General features: G+C 39.9%; 1 protein-coding gene across 1 annotated transcript in view; it reads right to left on the bottom strand.

Annotated features, from left to right (window-relative positions):
• ctif (CBP80/20-dependent translation initiation factor) overlaps positions 1–6,011 on the bottom strand; it is a 73,722-nt gene extending 67,711 nt beyond the window's left edge. The window contains exon 1 of the mRNA XM_030768964.1: positions 5,904–6,011. The gene's annotated coding sequence lies outside the window, so the exon portion shown is untranslated. The remainder of the gene's footprint in view (positions 1–5,903) is intronic.
• Between the last annotated feature and the right edge of the window lie 9,781 nt (positions 6,012–15,792).

Raw genomic sequence — 15,792 nt, 5'->3', positions numbered from 1 at the left:
ACACACTGAAAAAATCAGCCTGGTGGCACAGTTAAAAGACATCAATAAATCATAACACAACTGCTACAGAAACCAACGGTTATAACACTTATTTTCTGTGCTGCTTATCTACATGTTTTTTTGTAAAAAGTGTGGCGAATCTCACACTACTCAGCTGACCTCAGCGCTAATGTACAGCAGCTAGACATAAAATGCAAAAACACAGAACCAAACAGTTTTGCGATAAAAAAAAAAAAAACACGCTGATTGTCTATAACAACAATAAAGATAATGCCAAAATTTCATTATATCTGTTCTATTTAATATGGTATTACTAATCCACGGGTTTGTGAGGAACTTTGATAAACAGCGACGGTAAAGCCGCGTCTGTGTCGGCGTAAGAGGCATCGGCTCTGCAGACAGTGAAGGCGTGTGTTTGCACAGAGGAGTGTACAGTTACAATCACATACAATATAACCCTTTTAATATAGCTTGATTATTACCAAATTATTTTTCCCACAGGTATCAAACAACAATGTTCGCTGAACTTGGCTTATTTCTGTTGTTTCATAATTCCCGTGATTTACGAGCGTGGTGTAACAAATGGAAACCACACTCACATGTTCCCAAACACAGAACCCTCATTCCCTGCCAGCTTACCAACCACAGACTAATCTCTCAGTCTTTCATATTAAGACCTCAACTAGAACAACCATACTCCAATGGTTTAATACAAGGAGTGACATACAGACATAGGCAAATAAAAGTCCATTGCACAGACATAGCTGGATAAAAATATATACACTGTGGACGAGTTATGCGTCAACCCCGCTCATACCATACAATGTTTCTCATATCATACAATTTCTATGGGACACACCTACCATATTTTGGCTGGCATGTTACAACTATCAGTTCAAGTTTTCCCACTAAAATATTTCACATAATTCATACAGACAACAATGATCAGAGACACAGAGCTTAACTGCCAGGCTCTGACAGTTCACTACAGCCACTGACTCCACAAATGCCGCTCTCTTATTCAGAAAACCTGCATGAAGACACCAAGGCTTGGTTGGCGCACAGGATAGATAAGGTTGTACAGTGGAGCTATACGGCAGGGAGGCTATGCCGGTGAAACTGAGCCCCATCTTCACTGTCAATCTCCAACCCGGGTGATAATGGGGCCATTGTTCCTATGGAGGAATCCTCTGATAGGGTACTTGGAGCAGGGCAGGGCAGGGCAACAGGGGCTGCCTCCCCCCCCATTGGCCTACATAAGGCCTGAGCATTGTTAAACAGAGATGTGTCAAACAGCTCCACCAACAAGCCATTTCACACAAAGACAAACGCACACATACATTGAGCGCATGAACATAAAAACGCATAGGCTAATACAGCGAGTTTGTATGAGGTTTGAAAGCTACAAAACAAGGCTTGGCAGATTTCTGCGGTCTGTCCAGGTTAAGGAGAACCGCCATAAGAAACGTAGCCTATAGTTAAGATGACAGGCTGATGTTAGGGTAAAGGGCGGCAAAGTGGATTATTAGGACGTCCATTAAAAAAAACAAACCATAAAAGGGACATGAAATGATTTAGATGGCTTTAAGCTCGAATGGAAATAGCGTGAGAAAAACCCTGATAGAAACATAGGCTAACATTTCCAAAATGCAGTCTTATCCACAGAAAGCGGAGCAATAGTCACGACCATAGCCGACTTACATAAGCAAGCTTTTCACGGTTCAGTGTTTCATAAGCTCGATGTTACAATGCGAGCCCAGACATAGCCTATATGTTCTCATGGACATTTCTCTCATTCTCTGCCTGGTTACCACACTGCCCTTTCATACTTAAAACTGTCAAGTAACACAACAAGGCAAGAAAAATAAACTGACATACGACTCTGAGACACCAAATGCAGTAGGAGTCAATCAATGGTAGGGCTGCCCCCTGATAGTCGACCAAACCGTTAGTTGATGAGAAGAGTCTTATGACTTTTTTCTCAATTACGACTTTGTTCTCGTAATATTACGACCATATTCTCTAAATCTCAGAATTCTTTTCCTCAGTGTGGCCCTAATATTCCATCGTACCTTGCTGGTTGTTCTGACACATTCAGAATCATTACTGCTTTTGCCCCTAGCATTGTCGTTAACAGACGGCTGCTTCGCATGTGCGCTTGTTAAATTTACATTTAAAGACTCATTATTATGGTTTTGTATTTATCCGTAACGTAGCATAGTGTTAACAATGTCACTTATAACATTCTATCTCAGCCCTGGAACTCAAACCATTTTCTGATGCCCGCAAAAATAGGCTATATATTTAAACAATTAAATTAATACCGTGAACGTGCGATGACTAGTCGACTAATAGCTTGAATTAACGACTACTAGACGACTAGAAAAATCTTGAGTCTGGGGCAGCCCTAATCAATGGTAAATCGTCATATAGCCTAATGCTTCATAATTTCATTATTTGGTTACAGATGTAAAAATAGTAGAAGCTGCCTGAAGTGGTTTAGGAAATGCCAGGTTATGCTTCTAACTATTTCCAAACTTTAAAACAATTCAGAGAGTCTAGCATGGAGTATATACAGCGTCTGGGAGAAAGTCTGGTCTCCGGTTGTTCTTTGTTCTTAGTAGAACCCTTTTTTTTTTTTGTCCATGAGCCCATGAGTAGTCAGATGTCCATCGGAAAGGGAAAACCACATCAGATACTGACCAACGGAGGGCAGAGGTCATGACCCTAAGACTGCAACACACTCAAAAATCAATTCTGCAGGAAGCAATAGTCTGAATCCACATAGGCACATCATAGTAGTTGCCTGACTTATACATACAACACAAGAAACAAAACTCTAAAATAGTTAGGTTAATGTAATGCAAAGCCTTAACTTTTTGAAGGATATTTCCAATATCTGATATTCCCTAGCCATAACTCAGATGATTATGCTCCTATGGAAAACTGTAAACAGAATCAAAATTTGGGGTGCAACCATGTTGTCATTAAAGATTATTTGGGTGGAAATTTGGGGTGTTTGTGGTATTGATTAAGGGCTTGACATAAATAAGCAAAAAATTCAAAGAACTTAAAAGACTTAGAAAAGGCTAACTGTACTGACTGCCTTCTGAATCCACACTTTCTCAGCACACTGCCTCAACTGGCCAAGGAGAACACATGCTCTGATTTGTCATTGCAGACAGACAGCTAAAGAAGTATCACAGACAGTTTTCTCTGTGGGGTTTTGCAGTGTCTGGTCAGCTGTCTCTGCACTCAATGTAATCTGTGCGTCTTTCCAAATAATCAGGGAAGAGAATTCAATTCATCAAAATGTACCAGGCAAATTTAAACCATTACTCGAGTGCTGACTTAGTCTACTTATTTTTGTTTAAAAAATCTTTAGGGGAAAGAAAGAGTGCTATGTATCCAAATTAGGTTAATTAATAAATCCAGGCTGAATATGGTCCATTAATGCATACACACATATGTCCCTCTGCCCCACATACACACACACACAAACGATATGGTGAAGCAGCTTTGATAGTTTTAACACCCAAAGCAACAGCTTTGTGCCTAGTAACACCAACCCAGTGCAGAAAACAACAAGCACAAAAACAACTCCTGTCAAACATCCTTTGCCCTCAGTCTGTGCATGCATGCTCTGTCATTTTTTTAAGCAGATGCGCGTATTCTAACCTTGGAAGCTATCTGTGAAGTATTTACAGACAAAATCAACACTGGTCCAACCTGACTTACCACTTGTGTCAGAACACCCATGCACCGGCTGTTTTTACATTGCTTTCTCTGAACAGCAACTGACTGTAGTTTGGATCCTCATGCAGGCTTTATTCACTTCAATCAGCTTTTCAAATGCAGTGGAAGTCATTCCATTGTGCTGATGCAAGACAACCTTTATCAGTCTGTGAGACCCCATTTATAGAAAGAACCCCCAGACAGACACACACAGCAGTTTCAGGCTTTTCACATTCAAACACTGTAATCTAGCATATGTTAATTCAATCCCAAAACATTACCTGTGCAAGTGAGAAGCATAGGATTCTGGGCAAAGCATTCTTTTAGACAATTAGAGAGTGAATTTTATTGTTTTTAAGTCTTCCACATGGGAAAAGCTGCTTCAGAATTAAGTTAAACATGCTGTTTCCAAAATGTTAAAAGAGTTATGTTATACATTTAAAAAATCCATCATTCACGTCATTTAATCCTGTGGAGACATGTCTCACAACAAACCCTGACACAATCACAGAGATGGTCAGTTTGATTATTGTCAGTCTACATCAACTAACCAACTGAAGGAATCCCAGGGAACTCCTGAACAACATACATTTTCGGACAAGTCACAGGAAGTTTCAACCTCAAAAGAGGCCAGGGTTATGCAACTGAGTGAGAAATATGAAACAAGAAATATAAAAGACGACAAAATGAATGCTTTCGTCAGCATGATAATATGCGCATGTTAGCCTAATAGTTTTACCAGAATGCTATGTTTAAAGTATCGCAAGTTTCACACTACCGTGATTTAAAGGAACAAATATATTAACTGGTTACCCATCCCAGCTGCCATGTGTTCTCTGTTTTTTGTTTGTTTGTTTCTCCATTTACCTACACAACTTCAGCAAGTTATTGACGGCAGATTTAAAGCTTTTTGGACAACTCTACGATTTCCTCCTGCAACAAAATGTAACTGTCTTAGCCACGCAGATGGTTCAAATGATGGCAGAAAATGAGAGATGAGAAGACATGCTTAATTAACTATCGAGCATTGTTTCAAATAGCTATACTTCCAATACGGAACATTTCAGACGGCTAATGGCGTGCTTGCAGGAGCACTTCGGCTGTGGCTCAGGCAGCTAGATATCTGAAACAGTTTCACACTGACACGGACACGGGTCTTTGTTGTCAATGAGCGAACAGTAAACAAAACTGACGGTAGGTTCATCTCTAACTAGCAACATACAAAAAAGGTAGACTGAGATTTTTGACAACGTGTCTGGTAAAATGATCACATCTGTCCAGTCGAGACACTTCCCCGCCCAACATCGTCAGTAACAAAGGTGATGCAACCACTAATTCTGGGATAACTGTCTGTTTATCTGTATATCTATCTATGTATCTGTCTATTTACATGTACACAGCATATCACAGCACAGCAGAGCATATCAGTGTGTACACAGCATATATTCCATTCATTCAAAAAAGTATGTTGTCTTTATGTGGCCTATTAGTTTAATGAGTCATGTTATTTACCTATATATCTGTCTAGATACCAGTATATGTGTCCTTGCACTAATACATAGCCAGATTGGGAATCATATCGCTCGCTGTGACATTTTAATAGTGATGCAACGGTAGATCACCCATATCAGCTTTAGTTAAAGCACTAACTTTGCCACCTTTGACTAGCTCGCTAACGGCGAAGGAAACATTGCTGGGTGGCTAGCTATCCAACTTGAGAACCAACACAGGAAGCTTACTTTAAAAAAATGCATTTCAGTAGATTACTTACCATTGAAAATAGGAAACTAACATCTTAATGTATATTTGTAACAAGCTAGCTTACTTAGCTAACGAATGCAAGGTTGAACACGTCAACAGGTTTTGTTCGTTAAAATGTATACCAGATGGAACCCAAAGTGTCTTTTCATTGGCCGGACACTGATTCATTTATTTTTAGAACCATGGACAAGAGCTTGATTTGAAAGCAAAGTTAAACCTGGTCAGCTAACTGACCAAATCCAATGACAGTAAAATAATTACAAACCGTAGGTGGCAGAGTGCTATCACAAGTTACACACAAAAATCCAGCGCATTGGATCTGATTACACACCGTAAACACTATACCGGCAAAACGGCTCTCCAACTGCAATATCCACATTCTAAAACAATGAGACTGTAATACTCACCCAAAAACTTGGATGCAGGTTGATGAGGAATCCGGGATCGGCTCCTGGTTTAAATCCGCCGTGTCATGGGTGTATTTTTCAGGGGGGAAAGAGAAATGTGTTTCGGAGAGGGAGGAAGATTAGCCTGCGTCCCTGACACTGGGGAGGGAGAAATGCAGGAATGTGACGTTTAGTCCGGTTTGCTGACAGCACACGTGCACTTTATTTCAGGAATTGTGGGAATTGTAGTATAGATTGTGGGAACTACATTTTTAAAAAGTTGAAAACGCTTAGGTGATCTACTGTCTATTTGGTTTCAGGGTTATTTATGTGGTAATTAGAAAACCTACACATTCGGTCGCGATTCGTTGATGGTACAGAACGAGCGAACACAACTTTTGTGAAGTTACTCATCTAGAACGTAATTTATCTCTTGAACGTATAGAGACTGAAATATGTGTACTAATATTATTTCCAAAACTACAGGTCAACAGCTATATTGGCACAATTTCGTAGTTACATCTATTGCTTTTAAATACAATACATAGGCTCGTGTAATTTGGGAGCATAACACGAAGTAAATATAATTTCATTCAGTTCAGTTCGATCCGATTCAGTTTTGTATATGTTTTGTTCGTGTGTGTGTGTGTGAGAGAGAGAGAGAGAGAGGAAGAGAGAGAGAGAGGAAGATGGAGATAGAGAATGCCAACCAAAACATAAAATGAATTGTGATAGATTCATTTAGAGTGCGGCAACTTCGCAAAGAAAGTTTGCAGAATGCCAGGCACGAGGTTCCTTATGTCCACCCAGGGATCAGGAGAGGTAGCAGTTGTGAGGAAAAAATAAGTCTGGCTATTTTGGCATTTAAAGGAATACACTTTCTAGAGGAGACATGGCGTCTGAATCATCTTCATTTTTCAAAACTACCGTACAGAATACAGAACACATGCAGAGGTAACTAATTCACTGATGTATTCTACAATAGTCATATGAAGATACCAACCTCATTCTTGAACCCAAACACTTCGAGGTGTCCCTGTTAGCATTTAAAAACTATCTCTAAAGTGGGTTAGAATGTATACTCTGCGTAGTTACAAATTGTTGTACCGCATTTGGTTACAATAGCTAATCTACATTTACATGTGTTGTGGGAGTATTGGTTAATGGTGCTGTCATTTACGTACACAGAGACACTGAATCTAAAACTGGAGCAGACATTTGAACTGAACACGTGAACGTATGAAGAACGTATTTGCTACTGTAGGTTAAGTGAAATAATACGTGAACGCTCTTTCCTCCTTTATGCCTTACAGCAGATCAAATGAAGCTCACGATAATTACGCCAGCATGTAGGCTGTTGTCCAGCCATCCAGTTCTATGCTGCGCACAGTTTTTTTCCCTTTCCGAACACACTTTATTAGGGTCCTACATTTCTCTCTAAACTTGTTTATTAAAGTTATTTGACTTTGACTTTGACTTTGCAAATTTCAAAAGCCCCAAATGGCTATGTACTTAATATGGACTCAGTTTCAACGGACGGGTTATCATAATTTAATGAATTTAGTTTGCATTTTGAATTAATTAAAAATTGATATTACTGTTGCTCGAAGTGTAAACCACTCATGCCTCCTTGCGGTAGACAAAGCAAACGACACTTGTAAGATATGCTTTACGCGCGCCTAATAGCCTACTAGTGTACAATAGTGAAATTACAAGATACCTACTTAGATTGACATAAATGGAAATAGACACACATAAGAAATTTAAAGTAGAGGAATGGCCTCTAATGTCCTTCTTTCTGAATTTACTTCGTTGTTTCTTTTGTTTTCCCCTCAGAATAACATGCAGAACAGTTGATTAGGCATATTTTTAGACAGAGGTTAAAGGACAGTTGATGTATCTGATTGTAACTATATGTGTACATATATATATATATATATATATATATGTGTGTGTGTGTGTGTGTGTGTGTGTGTAATATCTTCTTGTTGTTATTATTATATATATCCTATAATAATATTATTATATCTCACTATCGTTATATATAGAATATTTCATGTATGAGTGATAGCAGAATTGAGTGATTTGGTAAACTGGGAAAGTCAATTTTAGTCACTTTTTTTTTTTCGAAAAGAAAAATAATGACACAGCTAGTTTGTTGCAAAATAAAATTTCCAAAAGAATGCTATGTGAGTTTATTTGCCCTGTTTGCCACCATCTTCTTCAAGGTCATGGAACACGATGTCCTTCTATGACACCTCTCCAGTTCTTCTGGCATATTTGAGAGTTGTGTTTTCATCAGCACCAACACTGGTGAGCTCAAAGTCTCCTGAAGTTCCACACTCTCCAGATGGCCCTGACACTTTAGCTTTCACTGTCAGAGACTAATTAATCTTCCTGGTGTGAGCCATCTTCCTGCAGACTGCGGCACCCAGCCACAGGCTTCATCCCACACCTCCACCCCCCCCCACCACCTCCTCACGCCCTCGTTGCACTACCTGACGAGAGAGCACCCTTCTCTCCCTCTCCAAAATCACAAGTTCACCACTTCCTGGATAATCTTCCATCAAAAAACACAAACGCTCCCCATCCCCACACCAGGACAAGAAATACACCTGCAGAAGATATTTGGTCTCCTCAGCATCCGATCCACGCTCTAAAGACTGTGCTGTGGTATTAAGTAGAGTGGGCTATTTATTTTACTGCTTATTCTCAAGGAAAATATGTATATTTTTCATATCTGTATGTTATGTACGCCATCAGTGGATCAGTTTTTTTAACACTACCATTGTTTTATTTGACCCTTGGATAGTAGCAAACCCTCACTGCTGTCATCAGCATTTTTCCTCTATAAATTTAAGTGATCGAGGAAGAGTAGGTGGTGGGATGTGAAACTGTATAGTTTTGCTGAATTATTGTTTTTGAATATTACAATCAAAGCAGGACTTACTATACGTTAATGTCATTACCATCTGCAACCATGAAGTACAGTGGGAGATCTGTCATGTTTCAGCTTCATCTAAACAGTCTGAATCATTTGTTTGTTTCCCTCTGATTCTAAACAGTTTATTGTAATACTCACTCATTTGCTTTGGTGACTCAACTGGGAACTTTGCCCAACCAAGTGGGCAGACACGATTTGTTGACTATCCATTCGTTACACAGATTTTATACATCTCTGCCAACTCCTGTGTGAACCATCCTCATCTTTTCAAGAAACCAAGAAAAGGTAAATTCTTTTTTAAAGCGCTCGAAACATACATAGCACTTCACAAATTTTCCATTTACCTAAGGCATTCTCTTCACATACAGTAGATTACAGCAGCTAAGCCACAGGGTCATTATGTGAAAAACATGGGGGAATATATTTAACTAGGCAGGGAGTTTTATCCTCAGATTTGAGGGTGAGGAGAGTGTAGTTCGGCCAGGGCAGGGCTAGAGAGGCTGAGCGTGGCTGAGTGGTACCAAGGCAGCAATTAGCAACAGAGAGAGGGAAAGCTCATGATGATATTTCCGTGTGCCTGTGGCCTGTGTTATAAAAGGCAAAGCCCTAAACATGGAATTAGACAGAACAACCCTTCCACTTGTTAAAGACTACCTCCCTGCTCACCGAGCGGGAGCCAATCTATAATGTAAACAGCATTAATCTACTGGCAGTCATTACGCTTGTATTGAACATATAGGCTGATTGTGTCACAGATGTGGCTAGGACTCCACATTGTGGTGGAGCGTGGGCATAGTCTTCATCTGACTGTGGTTTAGTGGTGTTAGATTGCCTGCTGACTGTTTCAAGCATGGACTTTACAGTAAATAGATTTTTTTAAAAAGAAATATTCAAGTTACATTCTTGCCATGCAGCTGAGTTAACCAGTCGCAACAGAAATCAGTGAGTGAGTGAGCGAGTAGTTGGGTCTGTCAGTCAGTCAATCAATCAGTCAGTCAGTCAGTAAGCAATTTCGTGACAGAGTGAAGTTAGTTGCCAGGTTAGTGAAACTGACAGATTGATACCGAAAGATCAACTGACTGTAACTGAGCTGAGGTAAGTCAATGTCTCTGCAGTGGTAAGATTTTAGACAATGATTTTTAATCTGTGAATAGACGCAGGTGGTGCTTGGTCAGGTAATACCCAGAGTGGATGTGAATGTGGCTCAGTAACCAGCAGGTGGGGGCAGTAAGCCAGTCTAATAATCAGAGCACAGTCACAACCTTCCAGTCACTGTATTGTGGATGCAGACATTATTCTGTGGTCAAACCTCATTTCAAACAGCTCTCTACTCCCAGGTCCCAACTCCATATGTCTCAGTTGCTCTCCACTGACAGTTCACTGTCATTTTCATGTAAATTTTCAATTTGGAGAGAAGAATTCGGATGCTAAATAGTGGGATGCAGTGCAAGAAGTTGAAATGTGATAAGACTCTGAAAGGTGGAATTTATATAGAGTGAGGGGGCAATATGGGTACAGAGCTATGCTGGATTCAGTCTGTATGGGCCATCGTATTTTCCTCTGCACTTTTTTTTCCCCCGTGTTCTAAACCCAGAAAATACAAAAGGATGCATTTTAACAATCCTGCTAGACTTTCATGGACACTGAACTATACTGAATGTTTTCAATACTTTGTATTATAATGGCAGCTGAGGTTTTCTCTCTTTGATTAATTACCCTGTACTCCTCTTTTCCTCATAAAGTGTCAATGAAACATGCAGGTGCTGTGATGGTGATCGCTAGCTCTCCCTGCTGTTCAGTTGAGGTACTGTGTCAGACCTCCCGCTGTGCGTACTGACGTTACTGGGTGCTGGGTGTGTGTGTGTGAGTGTGTGAGCACCCGTTGAGTAGGTGGGTGAGCTGGAAGGGAGTGGGAGAGGTGGGAAGGGGGCAGATGGACTGCAGAAGGAAGTTCAGGAAGGACAGCGAAGGTGTCAGGTAGCAGGAAGGGAGAGGGTGAGAAATTGGGGGAGTAGAGTGGCCTCTTCTAATGTTTTTTTTTTTTTTATCTTAGAAAGAGACCCAGCAATTTTCCAACTGTTTTTCTTTTCTTCAAATTGTACTTTTCACAAGATTTTTTTTATATAGTTTTTTAACACGACAGCATTATTAATTTCACAAAATATGATAATCCGACATTACAAGGTCAGGTTTTTCATTTCTTTGGATGTTCTTGTTTCTCACTTTGAAGTATTTGTCACTGTTGCTGAAAGCCCACGATCCAATTATGTTCTCTGTTTTTTGGAAATTGGCAACTCACAGTCCTTGCTGTGAATCTGTTTGTTGTTGGAGTGTCTAGTTTGGTTGGATTTTCAGACTTTATTGAGGAGTTGTTGTTTCAGACCATGTCTGGACACCTCGTTTGGTGCAAGACCATGTCTGTATGTCTCATCTTTCCATAGACCCACACCTCCCCAAACCTCAGTGGTTCAGCTGTGAGTTAATATCACACCCACTTCAAATATGAGTGACCATTCCCCACAAATTACCCCCACTGACCCATAAATATTTAATGTGATGTGTCTGTCTGTAAAACACACTTCCTTTTCACATGCTAAATCATTTTAGCACCAATAAAACAGAGAATGCTCTTTTTCTATTAGCAAAGGCTGCTACGTTGTTTGTGAATTCAAATAGCTATTTCTAAATCCTTTTTTTTTTCTGCACACAAACAATTCATGGCAGAAATAGAACGACAGTTTTAAAAAATGTTATATGTCACAAATATCCCTGTAACCTAGTTCCTTTCCCCATACATTTGTACATAAAAGTGTTCATTAGACTCTCACACTGAAAGGAGGTGAGCCAGAAATCTGCAGTGTTTGTTACATTTCTACAAAGCCAAGCGCAAACTGTATTAGGTTTGTTCTTTTTCACGTCGCACAAGTAGAGAGGTATTCCAGCTTATGAAAATTCACCATATTTTACATATAGTTATCTCACTGATGCATTCACACTCAGATGAGCTCAGTGTGACGTGGTCCATATTTATCAGAATTCAGCTGTCTGCGCATACACTCTCTCCAGTCTGTACAATCTGAATTATTAACTTCACTTAAAAACATAAGACCATCTTATGTCTTAGACTGAAACAAGGAAATGGTATAAACCAGTCAAATTTGAGTTTTTACCAACTCAACATGAATTTAATGCACACGTTAAGCAACTATATCAGTAGATCCTTTCTTATGGAATTAAAATATAAAAAATATAGGTACAGTATCACTACAATGGATAGACACTAGTTATAAGAGCACATAGGCTATTTATAACAGGTCGTTTCATGTCTTATAGTGCAGTTATTTTTTTAGGTTAGTTTACTGATGTATGAGGGTGAATTGACTTAAGACAACAGAACTGGCCATGGTTTGCATAATGTCATATTTCTAAAGTATTTATCAAAACTGTGTAACTGAATGTCACAGAGGAAGGGTGAAGCACCCCAGTGTCTGACTGGTTTACCACCCTCTCTTTTTCTAAAGTTCTGTTTTATACTAATGCCTTTAAAATGTGTGCTTTTGTCTGTAGAGTGAAAATTAAATCAAGTCTCACTGGATATACAGGGTTAGCATCCACCCAAACCATCCCACTCACAAGACCGAGAGGTTTAACGGAGAAATGTTTAATTAAGCCAAACCCTTTTTATGTTTTCATGGCTTTGACATACAGTATTATTCCATTTGATCATACTTCTTATTTAGAGTTTGGTTTGAGCCCAGATGGTGTAATTATAAGCCTGAATATGTTTTTTTCTCTCTTTAGAGCATGTGAATACATATCTCAAGGCTTAAATCATTAGATGCATCCTTTGTCATCTCATATATGAGAACAACTATTCATCGGAAATTGACACTGATTCTCAAACCTACCGTCAATGTCTGTTGTAATGTCACAGTAAGCAAAATTGAAATCACTTCTCCTATTCAGAGGTCGTTTATGCTATTTATTCACCTTACAGTGCACAGACCACTTTCATCATCTTTCATCTGTTTCCTAACTGATTGATTTTTTTCTTACATTCATAAGGTGTCTTTCTCGCTTGTGTAGAGTGATAATAGAGAAGGTTTTCTTTGTGACTATAATACAGCAATAAATCTAAACTGGTTTGTGGTAGAATACTGAATTAACCTCTAGAATGTATGAAAATGTTTGAAATATTACACTACAATTCAGCTTGAAAAAATGTTTATGTTTATGTATATTATGTTTATGTAAATAGTCTTTCTTTCTTTCTTTCTTTCTTTCTTTCTTTCTTTCTTTCTTTCTTTCTTGTGATCGATATTCAGTCATAGGTGATCAGACACAGAAAAATATCTTTTAACTGATCTGGTGAAGAACACAATATTCTGTCACCATCTGAAAACATCTGAGAGGTTCAACATACCACTTATCCTAGTGTGTGTGTGTGTGTGCGTGCATGTGTGTGTGTGTGTGTGTATGAGAGAGAGAGAGAGAGAGAGTGTATGTGTGTGTGTGTGTGCGCGTGTGTGTGTGTGTGTGTGTGTGGGAGGGTGTGTGCGTGTGCATGCTTGCATTCATTTGTATGTGTTTATTGTGGTGGGCAGGGTAGGGTCTCACTCTGTCTGAGTGGAGCCCACAGACACAGCTGTGTTCTGGCCCAGGAGAGGGTGTGGAGTCTGTAGCTATCTGTCAGCTCTCTCTTCTCGTCATCACGATGTCTGGGGGCACTGACTTGAGTGAGTAAGTGAGTGAGGGGGAATAGGTGGGGGACTTTCCCTTTACACAAACCACATGATCTACAGTTGTTCACCTTGAGTGGTTAGTGACTCAGACTGATATGTGATACATATGTTAAAACATTTTTGGTTAGCGAATGCACTGTGCAAAAATTATCTGTGGTCTAGATTCTGACAGAATTTGTAGCTGTGTGTGTTTTTGTGTCTGTATTTGTTTGTTTCACAAAGTGCATACAGGAGGGTGTTGCATTGTAATGGTTCAGGATTTTTTTTCAGTATGTGTGCTAAATATTTTTGCATGTTTGTGTGTGTATATACAGTATTTGTGTGTGTGTGTTTGTTTGTGTGTATTTGATGTGTTTGACTCAGTCTTAGCTTTGTCGTCATATTCTCTCTGTGAGGCATGACAAAACCCTGTTATTATACCTGTCTCCTTCCTGAGTGGCACCCTGTCACCTGACAGCTTACTCGTGCAGCGAACGTGCGTGAGTTTAATGTCCACATTAAAGAGCGGCAGTTAAAAGCTATTATATTTCAAGCAGAATATTTTATTTCCTGATAGCTTTTTCATGATGAGACAGATCGCTTACACAAAAGAGATTATTTCCCAAATTGTGAAACCTAAGAGAGCTGTTCTAAAAAACATCGCAGACATTCATTTAGCCAAGACAACTTCCAATGCAGAGAATTCTCTCTTCTCTGGCCAGAACGTTGGAACAAGGGAGAATATGTTTCATTTTTACTTTGGTTTTGAAGATTCTTTTGGCAGTGGCACCTGAGATTTGGGAGAGTCTAAATAAATGTGGACTAAATGCAGAAAAAGTAGCTTTGGTGTGTACAGGCTGCAGGGTTAGAGTTGAACCAGTGTGTGCCTTGGTCTCCTAGACGTCCCATTTGAGGAAAGGGAGTCTGCCCTTAGAGCAGGCCAGCCCATTCTGCTACAGATTTACTGCTCTGCCACGGGTCCAGTGCCGTGTAATTACCCATGCACACACACACTCTCTCTCTCTCTCTCTCTCTCTCTCTCTCTCTCTCTCTCTCTCACACACACACACACACACTCACACACACATACACATTTGCACACACACACACACAGACAGACACACACACACAGAGAGAAAAGGGAAAAAATGGATGCACTTATAGTAGGGCAATTCCTCTTTCAATCCACTTACTCTCTTACACATACTAAAATATTCAAATATATCTGTTCACTCTGCCCTTGTCCTCAGCTGAGCCTGAGCCTGGGCCGATTTGTTACTCGCAAACCTGCAATTGTATTCAGGGCCAAATATAGGAGTTGGAATGCTAGGGTGGGCTGTGTATGTGTCACACAACAAAGCTTCGCAGAAGGGTGTTGCCTGCTTTTTAACATCCTCCCCCATAACCGTCCATGCTGCCTGCATGGAAATGGAGTCCAGCTCCCCACCCTCCCCTCCAGACCAGATTGAGTCTTCCTAGACCAGCCAGATTCACAGTCTCTCTCTCTCTCTCTCTCTCTCTCTCATTCTCTCTCTCTCTCTCTCTCTCTCTCTCACTCTATTTATTTCTCTTTAGCTACAGTAGTCTCTCTCTTAGTGACTCAGATTAAAGACTACAATCACATGAACTCCACAAAGCAATACCTCTGCTGTTGTAACTTTGCATAGGGCCAGGAAACGAGGTAAAATAAGGTTAAAAAGCTACACCCAAAATAGAAAAGAAATGAACCAGCACACACCAAACCCTAGCCAGGCCAGGTGTAGGGTTAAGATTGTAAATGCTAAAATAAACCTCGCAGAGAAAAAACAGACAGCTTGTAAGATACCAAGATGTAACAACATTTAATATCCAGTATAAACAGTGAAAGACAGTAAAAGTTAAAATGAAAGACAGTTAAAGAAAATATCAGAACTCCTCCGATCTGAGGTTCATGTAAGAATATGTATTACACAACTCATCCCACCACTAATTACACCCCATGCGGTCACATAAATATGCAGACAGTATTAACAAGTGTGTGTGCATGTGTGTGTGTGTGTCTGTGTGTGAGAGAGAGAGAGAGAGAGAGTGTGTATGTGTGTGTGTGTGTGTATGATTAGGGAACACTCATGTGCTAGTGTGTTGGAGCTCTGTGGGAGCAAGAAGTCTCTTGGGGATTTGTGATGTTCACTATGACAGTACACACAAATACACACACACACATGCACATGCGCAAGATGGAGTTTGGTCCCCTTGGTACTGTGAG

The sequence above is a fragment of the Chanos chanos genome, chromosome 3, assembly GCF_902362185.1.
Source record: "Chanos chanos chromosome 3, fChaCha1.1, whole genome shotgun sequence".
NCBI classification, from domain to species: domain Eukaryota; kingdom Metazoa; phylum Chordata; class Actinopteri; order Gonorynchiformes; family Chanidae; genus Chanos; species Chanos chanos.
Note: the sequence above shows the minus strand (reverse complement) of the source record. Positions and strands in the feature narration are given on the sequence as shown.